Source organism: Pogona vitticeps, chromosome 1 (assembly GCF_051106095.1).
Source record: "Pogona vitticeps strain Pit_001003342236 chromosome 1, PviZW2.1, whole genome shotgun sequence".
Classification (NCBI taxonomy): Eukaryota; Metazoa; Chordata; class Lepidosauria; order Squamata; family Agamidae; genus Pogona; species Pogona vitticeps.
The window spans coordinates 290,372,713-290,390,834 of NC_135783.1; the positions used below are offsets into that span (position 1 = coordinate 290,372,713).

Below are 18,122 nucleotides of genomic sequence, written 5' to 3' on the forward strand. Positions count from 1 at the left end.
GTATGAATGAGCTGGCACTATGACTCTCTGATATTTTTGGAACTCTAGTTTCAAAAGCAAGTTTTTGTAAGGATTTTCCACTTCTCTTGGCGTCGCTTCTTCCATTTGACTCAACAGACTTCCACCTCAAGTGCTCTTCTGTTCTTTGTTTCCATTGCTAAAAGTGAACGGTCATATTGGATTAAAACCTCTACGGATGTCACAGCTCTGTGGAAAGGTTCCCTGCGAGGGACTGCGGTGCTGAAGGCATCCAACAAGGATCAGCTAATAGGATGTGATTTTGGATGGTGTGAAGCCTATTAAGACAAATAGATATCAGGCCTGGATGCCTGATGGGAAAGTGCAGGCGCTACAGATATCATGAATATTAATAGGGTTTCAAACAAAGCCAGACAAGATTGTTAATGAGACTGGGGGAACATGCAATAGGAAAAAAGTGGAGGGAGGGGTGAGAGAAAGGAATAGTTAGAACTCTGCCTCATCAAGTCAGTGCCATCCTGCCCTCTCTGCCATGCAACTGTGTAATGTCAGTCCAAACTAATTAAGTTTTGGTTGCCACATTGGCATGGCTTGCAAATGTCAGTAGAATGTTTTGAACATTTATTCAATGCTCCATGGGCCAGCTTGTGTTTGCAACTGGCTTGCGCAATGAAAAAATGTGTTTGCTTTCTAAATCTGGTGATAGCTCTTCCCGAAAAACATCTCCTCTATCCTTTGTAGTTAATGTGACATATCTGCATGCACCTGTAACTTTTATCCAGAGATAGGAAACACTGGCTGGTATCTTGTTGCCTAAATGGGGAGCAGAAGGAAGATCTCTCCCTCCTCTGGCAGGCTCCTTATTCTGAGACCAGTTGCATGATCTCAACCAGTGCACAAATGGACTCTTGCGAGTCTATGAGGATAAAGGGGGATGTATTCGCGAAGGCTTTCACGACTGGGATCTAATGGTTGTTGTGGGTTTTTCGGGCTCTTTGGCTGTGTTCTGAAGGTTGTTCTTCCTAATGTTTCATCAGTCTCTGTGGCCGGCATCTTCATAGGACAGCACACTGTGCTCTGAGTGCTTCCTCTGAAGATGCCGGCCACAGAGACTGGCGAAACGTTAGGAAGAACAAACTTCAGAACACGGCCAAAGAGCCTGAAAAATCCACAACAAAGGGGGATCCTTATGCAGTTTCTCTTCTGCTCTGCATTTCGGCAACGGTATATTAGCCATTGCTTTCTTGAACTACGATGTGGGGGGAAGGGAAACCTCCCAACATTGCCATCTCTGTCTGTACAACTCCCAGTGAGCATGGTCAGTTCTAAACAGTGGCTTTTCCAAGCTCTGCTTCTATCTCTAGCCTCAGGCTGGAAACTCTCCTTGTGTCTTGCCTACTCCCATGATTCTGCACTTGGCTCAGACACATTGTCTGCCACTATTCTTCTTCATCACTGTTCGCTTCCTTTGGCATGACACCAGTGGGGGTGGGGAATGGATTGTGTTCTGCACAACTTGTTCAGGGCCTTACAGCTGGAACTGACTCTGGTGCTTCTCTGAGACACCTGTACAGTCAGAGTTACTTCTGCTTGAGAAAAGCCAATTTGTTCTTGACAGGTTACCCTAAAGTGGTGATCCTGGGTCCGTCTTCTCTCACAAATAGCTGAGACAGATCACTGTAAGCCTTTGCTCACGTGAACTTTCCAGTGGTTTGCAATCATTTCAAAATGGATCTTGCAAAAGCTTTCACTCCTCAACTGTTCATGCAGAGCTACAGACTGATTTCTTGTTGAGAGGCTTGGGATTAATTGGCATTCATTCAGTTGCTCACAAAGGATCAGATTCAGAAACTGGTTGAAAACCTGATGACATACTGAACGGCAAGTTTCACTCCATGTAATTTGAAGCTGTATTTTTCAGGTCAAATCACATGTTTCGTGTAGGGCCTGGATGAACAGTTTCCTGATTATTTGTCTACACCTTGGATTGGTTTATTTGTCTTTAATGAGAAATGGTGGCAGGTGGCAGCAAGCTTGAATGAAAGAATCACAAGAGGAATGGTGACACGACATTGCCACTGCCACCATTCAGTTACTCAGAGTTCCTTCCCATGAAGGAAACATAACATGGGCAGTAAACAATTAGTTAATGGTTCTCAAGACACTTCAGATTAACAATGTAGATTAGTAATGACTTTCTTATTGTCTAGAAACTAGTGAACAGCCTTCACAAATCCACCAGTGCAGGCTTTCCTAGTGTTTCAGTCATTCTGTGTTTTTCGCTTTTCCAGTCATATGCCAGTCCAAATTCATGCTCTTACTGTTGGCTTATAAAGTCTTCTAAGAGAGTGTCTTCTTCACCAGCATAGATGAGTCTGGTATTTATGTTTGAGGGTTGTCTGCTTATCGTACCATGGTTTAATAAGATTTGTTCAGTTGTGACTCAGATTAGAGTCTTTTCTGTTGTGGTACCCACTATATGAAATGGTCCCCTATTAAAAATAGGCAGGTTCCAGGTTTTGGATGTTTCCATCAATTAAAGAATTTCCTATTCATCATTCTCTTGATGCCTAATTTTACAAGTTATTTATGAATTGCTTTCGTGAATTTTACTGTTTCATTTCTTTTAGCCACTTATTTTATTATATTACTGTAAATTACGATGAGAACGCAACCTGCCACCTGCATCCTAAAGCCCACACTTTAACGACTCCATGTTGAGGTAGAAGGTTTGGAGCTGGGATCTACTAGTGCTAACACAGATGCAAGTGGATGCCTCCGTGTGACAGAGAACTCTGCTTTATCAGAGCTCCTCCTGACCACACAGACATTTTCCAGTGACCAAGAGACTAGAATGGAAGCCCCCTTCACACCTTCTTGTTCAACACGGCAAAGTCAAGAACAACAAGGTCAGGGTTGTGGCTTGTATCTGTATCCACTCCTCACCACTAGAGCTTGCAAACTTTTCTTGAGACAGACAACAATACCCAGCATCCCTCATCCAGCCATGCTGGCCAAGGAATTTGGGAAGATGTCATCCATAAAAGGTAATATTTCCAAGCTCTCCCACCACTCTTTTAGCTCTCATGCCTGCAAACTAGATGCCATCACAAGAATTTTTGCTCTCCCCATTCACAATAAAGTTTCCATACATTTCCCTTCCTTTGAATTCTACATTCTTTGAATTCTTCCAACGGGTGGGCTGGGCTGCAGGGATGGAGCCTTGTGTCAGGGTGAGGTGGGGGCTGTTGACCTTTTACTACTGTTGTAACTTTCTTTCTCTATTTCCTTTTCTATGTTGTGTTCTGAATATTCAGAATGAAGACTGTGACGCTTCTCAGAAGGATATTTGCACTACGTTTGTGGTGGCATAATTGCTAGCAGCACTTATCATTTTTATTAGCCAAGCTGTCCATATTAGAATGATGGATATTTTCAGCACCCTGACAAATATCTGAGAGAACAAGAATACATTAATTTCCTATTTAACCTAAGAGCAGATGGCTACAAAAATGCTCTGTGTAGATAAATTAAGATGAAAACACCCGCACTAATAGTTAAGTGTGTTTAAAACGGCCTTTCTCAGAAAGAGACTTTTCCTTATTGTTTGCAAACCTTCGTCTTCACTGCTGCTAGTTGTCTAAAGGGATCAATTTTGTATTTAATCAGTTTGGCTTTTAGCCCAAAGTTATATAGCAGGATTTTTGCAGTGGTACCCAGGAGGCTCGTTCTGCTGGGCATTGTCCCAGTCACCCTCAAAGAACCTAGAGATTATTGTTTAAGCATTATTTTTCTTAAACATAGAAACAGACAGCCCTTCAGATCAATGAGGACAAATAGTTATTTCTAGGGTGAGTGTGATGGAGGTGCATTCACACTTATTCGAAACAGTGGACATGCTTTCATTTTTTCTGACTCATTGTAATCGGTGGCTAAACAGGTCTGTTAGGTTTTTAAAATGAGGCAAAACCTGCAGATAGGTTTTGCAAATAGTGAAGTCTTCCCCAACCTGGTGTACTCTAGTTGGACTGGTCTGTGGCTGCCATCATCTCCTGCTATGTTGACTGGAGATAGTGTAGGTTGTAGCTGAAACACAATTCAAGGGCATCAGGTTCAGAAAGGCTCCGATGATGAGGGAAATTTTGCACAGGATTAGCAAATATGTATGGTCACCCTTCCACAGTTTTGTAACTCTAGAATCAGAGGACTGATACATCAATGATTCAGCATGTGTCTGAATTTTTGTCCTATAAGTGGGGATAGAATAATAAGCCACTTTTTTGACATTATAAGCTGGCCTGTTGTCAAATGTAAATGCATATTTCTAGCAGAGGTGTGTAAATGCATGTTTGCAGACTATGCCCAGAATTCCCTGGACAGAATGTTAATAGCCACAATGTCTAAGGAATGGCCTGGGGGATTCTGTAGTCCAAAAATAAAGATCTGCACACTTCTAGTTTCTAGTTCAGAGTCTGAAACTGACAGAAGAAAGTCAGTTAAAGAACATTTTAAGTAATACACTTCAGTAAATTCATATTTTAAAAAAAACTCAAGAGATTTAAGGGCAGACAATTTATGAGGATGGATATTAATCAAGTATCTCGAGGAGGCTGGAGTCTCAGATTGAGGAACCTGATGTGCAAATCCATCTGAATCAAGGGAAAGAGACAAAACTCTGTTATTTTGACATGCGTCTTAGATTTATAACAGCAATGCCTACTTTTGTATGTAATTCGAGAAGATGTATGATGTCCTCTGACTCTGGTTAGTAATATAACATTAGATGTGCTTACAAATGGTGTATTTTCATCAGTGTGTTAATACAAATTCCCTTTATTATGTATGCATTAAAAATCTGAATACATATTTGTTTTAAAACAGTTGAAGGAACTAAAGATGTTGACATTTCCCAGGGAAAAGATAAGGAACAGCATGGTTAAAAAGGTTTTGTCAAAGAATAAGGGATAGACAAGCATGGATGGATTTTAGATTTAGGGTAAATATTAGGAAGATCTTCCCAATGTGTTGTGTGTTGACATCTTCCTCAAGAAAACGTCATAAGCTGACTGGATAAACAATGAAGCAACTGTATAGATCAAATGTTGTTTTTGCTTATATTAACATCCATAATTAGCCATGAAGTTCACAATGCAGTCTGGAAAGGTGATTGATCCCCTAGGCAAATAAAATGAGAATATGCTTAGAACCCATAGTTCGATATGCAAGTTCACAAATCTTGGCATGCTAACATGGCTAACCAAAATGCCCTTACTCTGGAGTAGATCCTACTGAGCTAAGCAAAATTTACTTCCGACAAGAAAACATGCAGAGGATGGGGCTGCACTCCATCACCACAAAGATGAAAAACTGAAGAACCTTTATCATGACATGAAGCATGGGATCTATACATAACCTGGTAGAGAACTCAAAGTTATCATCCAACTCATGAGGCAATCCTTACATTTGCCAAATAACAGTTTTAATTTATGTTGGAGCTTACCATGTTAAATAGGGAGCTAGATTTTCCAAAGTCAACACCTGAATATGGACTGCAGGTGGTCTTTGTAATTTTGCACTTCCTTTGTTAGGCGTTGTTTGTATTCTGTTGTATTGACTGTTGTCATTTTAGTTACATAATTTTTAATTAGTATTCTTCATTCCCATACAAAATGGGATCCCAGGACTCAGTCATGATCATTAAAAGCCTGCCTTAAAAGGTGGGTCTTCAGGTGGAAGGATAAAAGGGAAGGGGGCAACCTAACAGTCCAAGGGAAAGCACTCCATAATCTGGGAGCAGCCACAGAGAAGGTCCTCTCTGTGTCCCCATCAATCATATCCACCTTGGCAATAGGACTGAGATGAGAGCCTTCTCTGATGATCTTAAGAAGGCTCATATTGGGGGAGCTATGATTCTTCAGGTAGCCTGAACCCAAGCCATATAGGGCTTTATAGATAATGACCACCATTTTGATTTGGGCCAGGAAACTCTCTGGTATTCAGTGCAGTTGTTGTAGCATGGGCATTATATGTTCCCTGTAACTGGCCCCTGGTCAGTAATCTGGGTGCTGCTCTTCGGACCAGTTGAAGTTTCTGAACCATCTTCAAAGGCAGCCCCACATAGAGTGTGTTACAGTAATCTAAATGGGATGCATCACTGTAGTCAAATCTGAATCTCAAGGAATGGGCGCAGATGGTGCAGCAGTTTTAATGTACAAATACACTCCTGGCCACTACTGAAACGTGAGTCCTTTCAAGGAGAAAGGCAAACAAAAATATTTTAAATAAATAAAATATACAACAAAGTGGGCTAACTTGATGGATCTGGGAGCCCATTCGCTGGGGTCCCCTCTTATCAAGGACCTCAAAGATCCCCTAAGAGTTCCCAAGATCTGCACAAAAAATGAACAAGATGGGGCTGTGAGTCCACTATTGGTTTTGAAAAATGGAATCCACCTTATTTTTTTCCCTGTGGAAAAAGAGGGGGCTCATTGAAGCTTGGGGTCTGCAACAACAGCATTGGAGGCCACGTATAGCATATCGCAAGCCTTACCCCTCCTATGAACCAATGTGGGACCTGAAATATATATTGGAGAGAGAATGAACCTTCACTGTTTCTTCAGTAACTGTTTTCACATTGGAGCATATGTATGTAGGTGTGTGCGTATGCACATGTGTGTGTGTTTCAATGATTTTATTTTAACAACCCACTGTGTGTAGTAGACAGAGTGACAGACTAGGACTCAGAAAGACTGGATCTGAATTCTTGGACATCAAAACTCAGGAGTGAGTGGCTCTGGTAAAACTACTCCTTAAGTATCCCTTTTACCTTGGAAGCCCTGTTAGGGTTGCTATAAGACGGCTTTGGCTTGATGGCACATAGCACACATTTTAAAACCCAGTGGTAAGCTTTTCTATTTTCTCTGGAGTATAATTTATATCTGGTTGTCCTTTGGCTGAAGTGGACAGATAATTCTCAGGCTGGAAGATAAGGACTTCTAGTAACATATTACCTTCACAGAAATATTGTAAACCAATGAATAGGACTTAGGTAGCCATTGTATGAATCCATGCAGATTTAAAGTGTAGATCTATGGAATCTGGGATTAAAGATTCATTTCTGCTGAAGAGCAGCTTGCAAAAACCACATAGGCCTTCACCCAGGGACAGATTGTTTAAAAACACAAGTTTGGCAACATCCTAAGAATCTAATCTAGCTTAAATGAAGTAAGAATCAGTTAGCCAACCTTAACTTTGCTACTGTGAGTCACTGCCCCAAACCAAGTGACAAGTCTGATCTCACACAACATACATCTTCACAGCATCAGTGACTCTGGAAATTGAGAAGTGATGTGAGTAGTTTCCCTGGTTCTTACTTGATGACTGATTCTCACCCCCCACCTCCATCCCCCCTCCCCACATCTTTCATAACATTTGCAGCCAAAACCATACATCTTTCCTGAAAACAGCTGCTGCCTGCAAAGCTATAAACCCTTGTCAGGAAAAAGAAAATAATAACATTTTTATGCCTTTTCAACAAAAGGCAACTATGTTCTGGGTTCCTCAATTCCTTCTAAACAGGCAAGGTTTATAGTGTATGAAATAATATTTTCAGTATGCAGTGAGGAATAGATGATGGTGGACATCTTAGCTATTCATAGAGAGAAAAAAGTCAACGATATTTTAAATCTCCAGCGACTAATAGAAACTCACACCTCTGCCTCCGGAAGTTCCCAATCCTCCTCAAAACTGCCTTTACTAAATAATGTGTCTTCAAGAATCAAGATGTGGAAAAAGGAATGATTAGGAACAAGATGGCTAGCTCAAAAATGGAAATGCTGGTTCACACCCACCCACGATTAATTTTAACTATGCATTTGAAATAAAGCTTGGCTGGGTTCTTTTTTCCAGGTTTCTCTTGTCTATTTAAACTTTACAGTGAAGCAGTATGACCTAATGTTACTGGCTTTTATCAGTTGCTTTGTAGCACACAACACAGTGGGCTCAAAGCCTCTTCCATGGGGAGGAGGGCCCTCATCAACTTTGCAGAGCACTTATGAATTATGCTAAAATGTTACCTGCAGCTTCCTCCCCCCCCCCAAAGAATTCTTGTAGATGCTCTTGATGCTGCCTTACCTAAACAGATCCATATTTGGGGGCAGGGTGATGCTTTTAATTACTGGGAGACTTGTCTATCTCCCACCCCTTCTAAGCCCCACCTCCCACATTGCAGTCATTCTGCTTAAAATATTGACCCTGAGGCCATCAATGCAGTTATGTTCCTTGAACTCTAAGAGTCAGGGTCAGGGAGTTATGAGTCTTCTGGCTGGCAGGGGAGGGAAAGAATGAAACGGCTTGACTGACAATCTGTCTACTGTGAACGTCGGCTCCTTCTCTCATGCACCTGATGCAAGCTCCTATCATCCTGCCTTCCTTGCACCCATCTCCCCTTTGTGTTCCCCTTGATCATGGTGACTGGTCCCACCAAGCAAGCAGAACCATCAGGAAGGGATTGCTAGCATCCAAGCCACCGGATGCACAGGGAAGCTTCTATTCTCATCATTCATTGTTGACAAGCAGCATCTCCATGGAGGGACATGTGTTTGGCTCTAGCAGCAGCAGCAGCTGTTCCTGACAGCACCCACTTCATTTTCCCACCCTGTCCCCCTCAGTGTCTGCCAGCAGGTTCTTCTCACATATGGACTAATGAAACACTGCCAAAGAGATGCCCAGGTTGAGCAGTGGGGGAAGAGATAGGAAAAGTATTCGACTGGGAGTGCTCCAAATAGGGTCCCACAACTGCAAAAAGAGTGAAATCTGAGTAGAAGGAAACTGGTGAGGGGCAGGAGAGGTGTTTTGTTCTCTTGGATGCCTCTCATTCCCCATTTAATATGAAGTAGATACAGTATGCTGATGTCATGAGCCTAATAAAGTTACCATTGTATATTTAAATATTAAGATGTTAAGGTTCTTATTTCAATGTATATCACCAGATAAGTTGGTTCTCTAAATGGCTGCCATGAATCCACACTTTTGTATGTCCAAGACTTCCTCTGCCACCAGGATTCTCTGACATGAGAGAAATCTTCATGTATGCCGAGAAAACCACCATTTCCCTGGGCCATTGTAAATGGGCATACAAGTGGTGCCTCGCTTAACAATGATAATTGGTTCCCAAAAAAATCGCTGTTAAACGATTTCATCGCTAAGCGAAACACGGTTTCCCATAGAAATGCATTGAAAACCAGATAATCCGTTCCAATGAGAACGGATTGCCATCCTTAAGTGAAAATCGCCATAGGAAACATCGCTAAGCTAAGCGAAACACGGTTACGCAATTGAAATGCATTGAAACCTATTCAATGCATCTCAATGGGGGGAAAATTGCAACAAATTTAAAAAGAGTTGGAACAAAGTCAAATTAGTTTAACAAAGGGTTTATTAAGTGCACTTATGATTTCAAGCATTCTAAACATTTTTAAACATTTAAAAAACAGCCAACATGAGGCTGTCAAAACCATCGTTAAGCGAAACAGGGGGACCCAAACTGTCATCGCTATGTGAAGCATGATCCCAAACATCGCTATGCGAAAATCACCCATAGGAACCATTGTTAAACGGAGCGCAAGATCGCTCCGAAAAAGTCATCGCTAAGCAATTTCATTGTTAAACGAAGTAATCGCTAAGCGAGGCACCACTGTATCTGGAAGCAAGAGCTCAAATGCCTCTGGCCTAGTCCTATGACCCAAATCATTTTGCTGCTGAAGGCAAAGAACAGCTTTGTGTGTATATGGATGCATGCACCATTCATTGCTTCAGCACTCGTGAAGGAGGGACAGAGCCATCCACAACATATGAAGGAAACAATCAGGGAGAAAGCATGGAAACCATGTGAAATATACAGGTTTTGTTGGAGCTTTGCAACCTTGCATGCTGGCTTTAGTAGATGTGGCTATTTGGGCTGGTGTGAGTGTCAAGCTATCCAGCACTAACTAATTGTTCCTTCTCTGCCTATGATTCAAAGTGAGCCCTGCCTCTTTGCTCTGATCTCTTTCCTTTTCCAGAGTCTGTTGAAAGTCAGTCTCTCTGACTGTTTGCTGAAAGGCAATCATGTTTTTTGAGTTTGCTGCTTTATATGTTCAACTGAAAGTAAATGAAATATTTTTATTCTTTCTCCAACTCAGAGTGAGTGGCAGAGACTGTGCCAGTTGATAAGAAAAGGGGGTGGCCTAAATGGGAATGAAGGTCATTCTGATCTGTAAAACTCTGAACTTCTGCTGTGCAGTTAGAGGAATTTAACTACGATTCTAAATTCTGCAACAAATTTGTCATCTAACACCATGCCAGTACCACTGCTTGCCCCTTTCCCAGTACTGGGGGTAACTGTCTTCCTTCACCAAATGGTAAGCCATATGGTTATTGGAGGATGTGTTCCTGGAAAACCTTCCAGAATGCTTCACAAAATCAACTCGTTTGCTTGTTCTTTATTCCACCTTTCTCCCATAGTGGGGATCTATGTTGTTTGCTTCTTTGCCAAGCACAAGAAAAGTAGGCACAAATATGGGCTGAATCTTCCACAAGGGAAAATCACTGATCTATGTTATTTTCCTTGTCTATTTTATGCAATAATCCACTTCCACTATCAAAGGGCAAGATCTGTTTGTAATAGCCACCGGGAGTGGAGATGAGGGAGAACCTCGAATGTGGCCAATAAAGAATTTAGCAATTTGTTGGCTAGAATTCTGACAGGACCACTTATTTAACTGCAGACAAAGTCCAGTGTCTGGGAGATAATTGGAGACTAAAGTAATGACCACATAATAGAGATTGTGCTGGGGAAAGCAATGTTACATATACAACTACAGAAAAGAAGCTGGTTTTTTTGCTTATAATCCATGTGCAGTCAACTGCAAATTGGCAGAGGGGAGGTTTGTCTATGGCGGAGTAAAATAGAGAAAGATAAATTGGCACTGAGATCACCAATTTGAACTCAAACCAATGTGCCATAGTAGCCATGGATGTTGCCAATTCATTGTGTAACATGACTCCATCTGCACCTGGTTAATCAAGGAGAAGGAGAAAATAGACCAGGCTGAAAAAGTGAGAGGGCTAGTAAAATATCATTCAAGTAGCAATTCTGAGATGTTGTTGTTGTTGTTTAGTATGTGTGCACATGCACAAATGCACAGATGTATATGCTGAATCTCTAAAGTTCTCTTGAATACAAAGAAAACTAGATTAATTTACATGAAAAGCATAAGATCATAAAAGGAGAAAAGGGTGGGTTGCCATGTTGTGGAAGGAAAGGGAAATGTTAGAGATTGTAAAGAAAGGTTTGTTCCATTAGCTTTTCCTCCTCAGGGAGATGTGCTATGCAGCTCAGTCTGAACATACGACCACACTTTCCGCCTTCGTTGTAAAGCTGGCTGCAACTTATCAATGCATAATGTCACCTATGTGGCAGCATATTGAGACTGAAGAGTTGAAGAGAGGCACTCAGGGCCCCTGGCCACTGCTTCACAAGAAGAGCAGCGTAACAAAGGGGAAGTGAATGTGGCTTCCTCCATGTCTTGCTTCCGTATTCCTTCCACCTTTCTTTTTCTTTTTCCAGGCATCCGTTAAACTGTAAGCCCAGAGCAGTGACTGCCTTAAATTTTAATCTCTGTAGGCTACTTAGAAAACTTTAGGCACTTTATAAGGATAAAGTGTTAAAAATAATGAGAATAGAGTATATGTGATAAAACACTGCAACAGTGCTACTATATACTAATGCACGGGGAGGAAAGCAGCATGAATATGCACTTTTATTTGATTTTTAATCAAGTCTCCTGTAACAGGTCTCTGATATAAACTACATTTTTGCCTCATCAGTGACCTAGTTAAGATAAATTTTATTAAACATGCAGGTGCGATTTTATGAATCCATAGTTAGTGCTCATTACCATACTAACAGAAAATAATAATCTACAGACATCTGCTCAATACATGAACTGGTCATTTGAAGACTTTTGTAGCAACATATCCAAGTGGGGTCTGTGCTAGAATATGGTGACTACCCCGCACTTTCCACTGTCACTGACAGATTCAAAGTGGCTTTTGATTAGATTGAACCTGAAAATCCAGATAAAATTCCACATGAGCAGAATTTGCTCACATCTCTACATAGGACAGCCATTTACAGATAAGATACCGTGGGTATCTTGACATGATGATCACTCAATGGCTGGAAGTAACTGATGGAGGTGTGTTCTATAGGTCAGTCCCATTATGAGGGAGAAATTGAAGCTATGCGCAAGTGCTTTTTTAAAAAAAAGTTGGATTTTTCAATGTCTTCTAATGAGGACATTGTTGGTCCTGCAGATAATCTGTGGGAAATCAGAACAGCAGAGTGCTTTCCTGACATCTGTTCCAGTTTAGTCAAACATTGTGTTTCTGTCGTACACCTGAAATCTCTGAAGATTGGCTTTCATATGCAAAAGAAGAGCCACAGCAGGTTCCTCCACCTGCAGTACCCTTCACAGGCTGATCTTAGCTGTCTTCACATGATGATCACTCAATGGGTGACAGGCAGATTTTCAGCACAATGAGCTGGCACATGGAAACATCTCTTGGGTGTTATGTTATGATGGAAGTGAACAGCAGCGTCAGTTTTTAAAGACACCAACTAACCTCCACTTTCACATTTTAATTTTAAACTTACTCGGCATCACAAAATACAAGCAGGCCTTTTGGGAAGACAGAATTGAAAGCTGCACATCTCTCTTCTTTCCTCCTGTGTTACAAAGATACACTTAAGTTGCAGGATAACCTAGAAACCATAACCTAGATGTAAAACTTATTCTACCCTGTTTCTCTGAAAATAAATCCTAATCTGAAAATAAGCCCTAGTATGATTTTTCAGGATGCTTGCAATATAAGCCCTAGCCCAAAAATAAGCCCAGTTAAGTGAAACCCCACCCTCCACGATTGTACAGCAACCAGAAGAAGATGACATGACTGTATTTGAATAAATGTGGATTGCTTTATATAAAAAAATTAAAACATCCCCTGAAAATAAGCCCTAATGTGCTTTTTTGGAGCAAAAATTAATATAAGACCCTGTCTTATTTTCGGGGAAACACGGTAGGTGAAGAATCTGTTTATACATAATGACCAAGTGGGAAAACACTCAAAACAGCATCCACATGACTACTGATCAACCCACTCTCCTAGCATTACTTCTGTGATAAGGAGCAACAAATTTGTGAAAACCTATTGCAACATCCTCTACATAAGCGTGCTGTGTATGTTATGTAATGTGCTGTCAAGTTGGAATAGACTTATAGTGATTCTAATAGAACTTTAAAGATAAGTGAGATATTTCAGGGATGGTTTTTACCGGCCTCACCAGTGAGTTCCCATGGCTGAGTGGGGATTTGAATCCAGATATCCTTAGTCCTACTCCATCACTCTATCCATTATACCATGCCAAGTATATTGCCAAAAGCAGACACCAGGCAGCTTGCTTCAGCCACAGTCCTTAGAGTTGCCATCACTCACATACATATGTAAAGAGAAAGAATAAACCAGTTCTTGAATGTCTATCTCTGCAAGCTGTTTTAGGATTACATATATTTTAGCTATAAAGGTCTGAATAAAACCAAGTAACTAATCATCTACTTCCAAAGCCAGTCCTACCATTAGACAGAGTAAAGCGGTTGCCACAGGAAACTGATGCTAGCTATCATATTGTTAGTTGTTTTTATGCTAGCAAAAAGTACTCCCAAGTAAACTTCCATTACAGCAGTGTTTTCTTTTCTTTCCCCTTGTGTTGTTATGCCTGAATGCTCTGGTTCCAGCACCCCTTTTGAGGCCAGCCTGTTCTTGGAGGGAATTTAGGGCACTGAAAAAGTGGCTCAACCCAATCTCTCATTAGTGTAACTGCCAACATATGCCTTTCTCTCTTTCTATAAACAGCTGTTCAAAAATGTTCAGTTCAAATTCTCTGAATCTCACTAAAACCAGGATGCAAGTTCTGGATATGTCTCTGCAGTTTCTAAATCTCTCTCTTTCCTTTAGAACTATTTGTCATTGGATACTGGGCCCATTCATTAGGGGGAAAATAATTACCATTGCTGTTCTGTACTTAGGTTGTTTCCCTCGCGGTGCATCAATCATCAGAGCCTCTACACCACAGAAGTGTCAGGCATGCGCTGCCATGTGCTGTACTGCAAGTTTACATCAGAGAAGGAAAGTCTGTGTGGATGTTATAAACAGAAAAAAATTAGAAAACTATGCAAGCAACCTTCTTTGGGTCCATCTGTCCACCCAATAGCCTCCGAAAAGCAGCAGTGACAAAGGAAGGCTGGTGCCATTATAGAGGCATGCACAGCTGGCTGATAGAATATCTTTCTTTGCTCTTCTTGTTACCTCAAAAGTCTAACAGGTGTTGAGTCCCTCACCCAAGCATTACTACAATACAGACTGGGCCCGCTCTGTCGGATTTAAATGGGAAGGAAGCAGAAGTGAGTTACAGAAATTAGTCAGTCAGTAATGCCATATCGTCAATGGTGGCCTTGACGTTGCCCCTCCTCCACTCTTCCCATGAAAGCCAATTTTATCTTGTGTTTGGAGAACACTGATGCTCCTCCATACTAATGGGTAATGACTACTAGGAAAGAAAGAAAAAACAAAAGAATGAAATAAATTCCAGTTCAGTGGTAAGACAATGGAATCAATTATCTTGAGAGCTAGTGAGTGTAGTGAGTCTCCAAAACTGGAGGCATTTCAGAGAAATGTAGACAACCACCTGGCTGATATCCCCCTGCACTGAGGAGGGGGTTGGACTCGATGGCCCTATAGGCCTTTTCCAACTTCATGATTCTATGATCCTACAGAAAAGGACGTGGTTTAAGGTGTGTCATGATTGGATGAACTGAATTATTTATGTACGTGTAGGCTTCATGCCCTGGAGAGGACACTCCAGCTTCACGTACAGCGTCAAAATACTAGATGCTGTTCCAAGTCCTCTATACAGAGCACGTTACCATAGTCTCTCGAGACTGAAGGATGCCTATGATGAGTTCAGTTTTAATTTTTGATGGAGCATATTCCATTTCCATTATTCTACATCATTCAAACATTTTGAAAAATAAAGAACCTCATGGCACAGTGGTTAAACTGCTGTACTGTAGCCAAAACTGTGACTCGGGGTTCTCTCCCAGGTGGCTGACTCAAAGTGACTCAGCTTTCTATCCTCCCAAGGTTGGTAAAATGAGTACCCAACTCGCTGGGGGTGGGGGAATGTGTAGCCTGCGTAATTAACTTGTAAACCGTCCAGAGAGCGCTTTAAGAGCTATGGGGCGGTATATAAATAGCACACTTTGCTTTACTCTAAACCTTACTAATATACCCACATCAGATAGAAGATAAAATCACTTAAATCGAGGCTAATGTACATAAGAAGACAAGACAGCCTGAAAAAGACAACTACAGTATGCTAGAGAAAATGAAAGACCTTAGGAGGGAAAAAAGATGGCCTAACATGAGATGGATTGACTAAATAAAGTAATCCACAGTTTTTCATTTGCAAAACCTGAACAGGGCTACTAACTGTTGGATCATGTGGCAGTCATTAATTGGGTCACCATAGGTTAAAAATGACGGTACATAATGGCTAGGATCCTGTTGTACAATTTTACACCATGGAACTGCAATGACATCATTAGCCATGGTTGTTTCAGAGGAACGAAAAGTTTCCTGTTCCCTCCCACCTCTAGTTCCAGATTCCTAGGGATCCCTTTCAACCTGGGGAGACCTTTGAGTGCTGCAGAATGGGGGGCGGGGGCGGGAACTTCTTAATGCCTCCCAGACTGCTGCTGCTGCAGCTGCTGGACCTTCTCCCATTGCAGCAGAGTTTTGCAGATAAAGTTGCAAACACAGAATTCTGACTACTGACTCCATACGATGGCCACTTCCTAGGGGATAAAAACAAGAAGCTTTGTAGCACCTTATAAACTAACGTGTTTATTTGACACAAGCTGTCCTAGAATGCAGCCCTCTTCATTTGATATCAGCGGGCTGCAGTCAATGAAAACTTAGTCAAATAAAGCATGTTAGTTGTAGGTTTTTCAGGCTCTTTGGCTGTGTTCTGGAGTTCAACAACCCAAAAAATCTACAACAGCTGTCAGATCCTGGCTGTGGAAGCCTTCGAGAAAGCATGTTAGTCTTTAAGGTGCCACATGACCTTTTGTTGTTTTTGCTGCAACAGATTAACATAGCTCCGATCTCCCGCTCCCTAAAAATTTCATGGAGATAATCACTTGAGAAAAAGTTAATATGATTTTGAAAGTCCCCGGTGTGAGCAGTATTATAGACAGCATATAATTAAGGTTAATAATTGATTGCCATGTTAACTCCCCCATACAAATGAATATTGAAGAAAGACTGCTTTTTTTAAAAAAAAAACTTGGGCAACTTTTTAATTACAACCATGCTGTACTGATGCTAGGCTCTAACTCTGAATCCTGCCACTTCTTAAAAGCTTGAGATTGCTACTTGTGTCCTTTACCTAAACTGACAGTGGCAATTATAGACTGCAAACTGGAATTTTTAAAAATATCTCTTCTTTTGGATAGAACTAGCTTGTAGGAATGGAATACATTTGGTCCTAGAAGAAATAAACAGTGGTTCCTCAACTTACGAACGACCCTACCTACAAAAATTCTGACTTACAAAAAGTTCCGGCTGCAAAAATTTTCTTCGACTTGTGGCTGGAGCTTTCACTTACGAACGGAAAAAGGCAGAGGAAAAGGGCAGGAAATTCAAACCATTGGTGGTGAAGAGGCTGCTTCTTTGTAGCTCTTTTGCCCCAACAGTTAGGATAAGGGAGGCTTAGCCTCCTGGGCTTCCACAGCTGTTGCCACCACCCCCTGGAAGCGAGCTGCCGGACTATCCAGGCTGGACTCAGCCTCCCGGGTTCCAGCACCACCGCGACTGCCATCACTGGAGGCTTCCTGGGGTTCTCCACCGCCGTGACCGCCATCACTGCAGGCTTCTTGGGCTTCCCTGCCGCTATGACCGTTGCCGCCAGAGGCCTCCCGAACTTCCCCGCCACCGCCGCAGGCTTCCTGGGCTTACGTCAGGCTTGCCGACGGTGGTTGCGGCGGCGAAGAAAGGCTGGGTGGGCTCCTGGAGGGCTGCCTCCAACCACGGTTGCGGCGGCGGTGGAGCCTGCATAGCTGAGCATGGCCGGGAGGCTTCATAGGAGGCTTTGTGGTGAGGTAAGGTGCTGCTTTTTGCATTTTTAAAACTGTTTTGGGTGACTTTTGCAGGGTGGGATTGGGCTGGTGGGGTTATGTGTACGTTTATTTGTTTTAGGGTCTTTTTTTTTGCAGGCCCAGGGGCTTTTATTGTTTCATTTTTATTTGTAATAAAAATATTTTTATTTTGCGGAGGTTTTTTATTTGTTTGTTTGTTCAGCCAGAACAGATTAATCAGTTTTAAATGCATTCCTATGGGAAATGGTGCTTCAACTTATGAAAATTTCGAGTTACGGCCACTGTTCCAATATGAATTAATTCTGTAAGTTGAGGCACCACTGTATTGGCAATCTGGCCCATTGAGCCATATATGACCTGTCTCCTAAAAAAACAAACAAAACAAAGAGGCTTACATAGTGATTCCCTCTCATTTTTTAAGGAGAGTCGCTTTCTTTCCAGTCCTGATAGAATGGGTCTAATGGTATTGATTTGCTTTCTAGAGTGATATTGCGACTAAATGGCCATTTTTTTTCTTGCCCGGATTGATCTAGATCATGCTAAACAGGTTTGCTTTGTGGTGTGGCATGTCATTTGAGGTGATTCTTGCATCCCTAGGCAAGGATCGATAACGATGTACCTTAGGCAACCCTGCTTAGCACAATCATGGCTGATCTTCATTCCCTTTAAGATACATTGCTTAGTTTGAATTGGGAACTGTGGTATAGTTACTGCAGTCTTTCATATATCTTGCCTTTGGGATTAGAATTTATATTGAACATTTCCCATTTGTGACCCATTGTTTTGCTTTCCATATTTGTTTGCATTTTCTTGTTAGAATTTTGATAAAATTCAACCTCTATAGCTTGAAATAGCTTTATTGGTATTCCATCTATTCCTGGTGATTTA

At 41.6% G+C, this 18,122-nt stretch overlaps 2 long non-coding RNA genes across 2 annotated transcripts in view; one reads left to right on the forward strand and one right to left on the reverse strand.

Annotated features, from left to right (window-relative positions):
- The window catches only part of LOC144587918 (uncharacterized), a 108,188-nt gene that overhangs the window by 69,981 nt on the left and 20,085 nt on the right, over positions 1-18,122 (forward strand). The window lies entirely within an intron of this gene.
- On the reverse strand, positions 1,274-16,440 carry LOC144587921 (uncharacterized). The gene is made up of 2 exons (XR_013543172.1): positions 7,224-16,440; positions 1,274-5,154 (listed from the first exon to the last, which is right to left on the reverse strand). It is a non-coding gene; the product is annotated as an uncharacterized LOC144587921 (long non-coding RNA).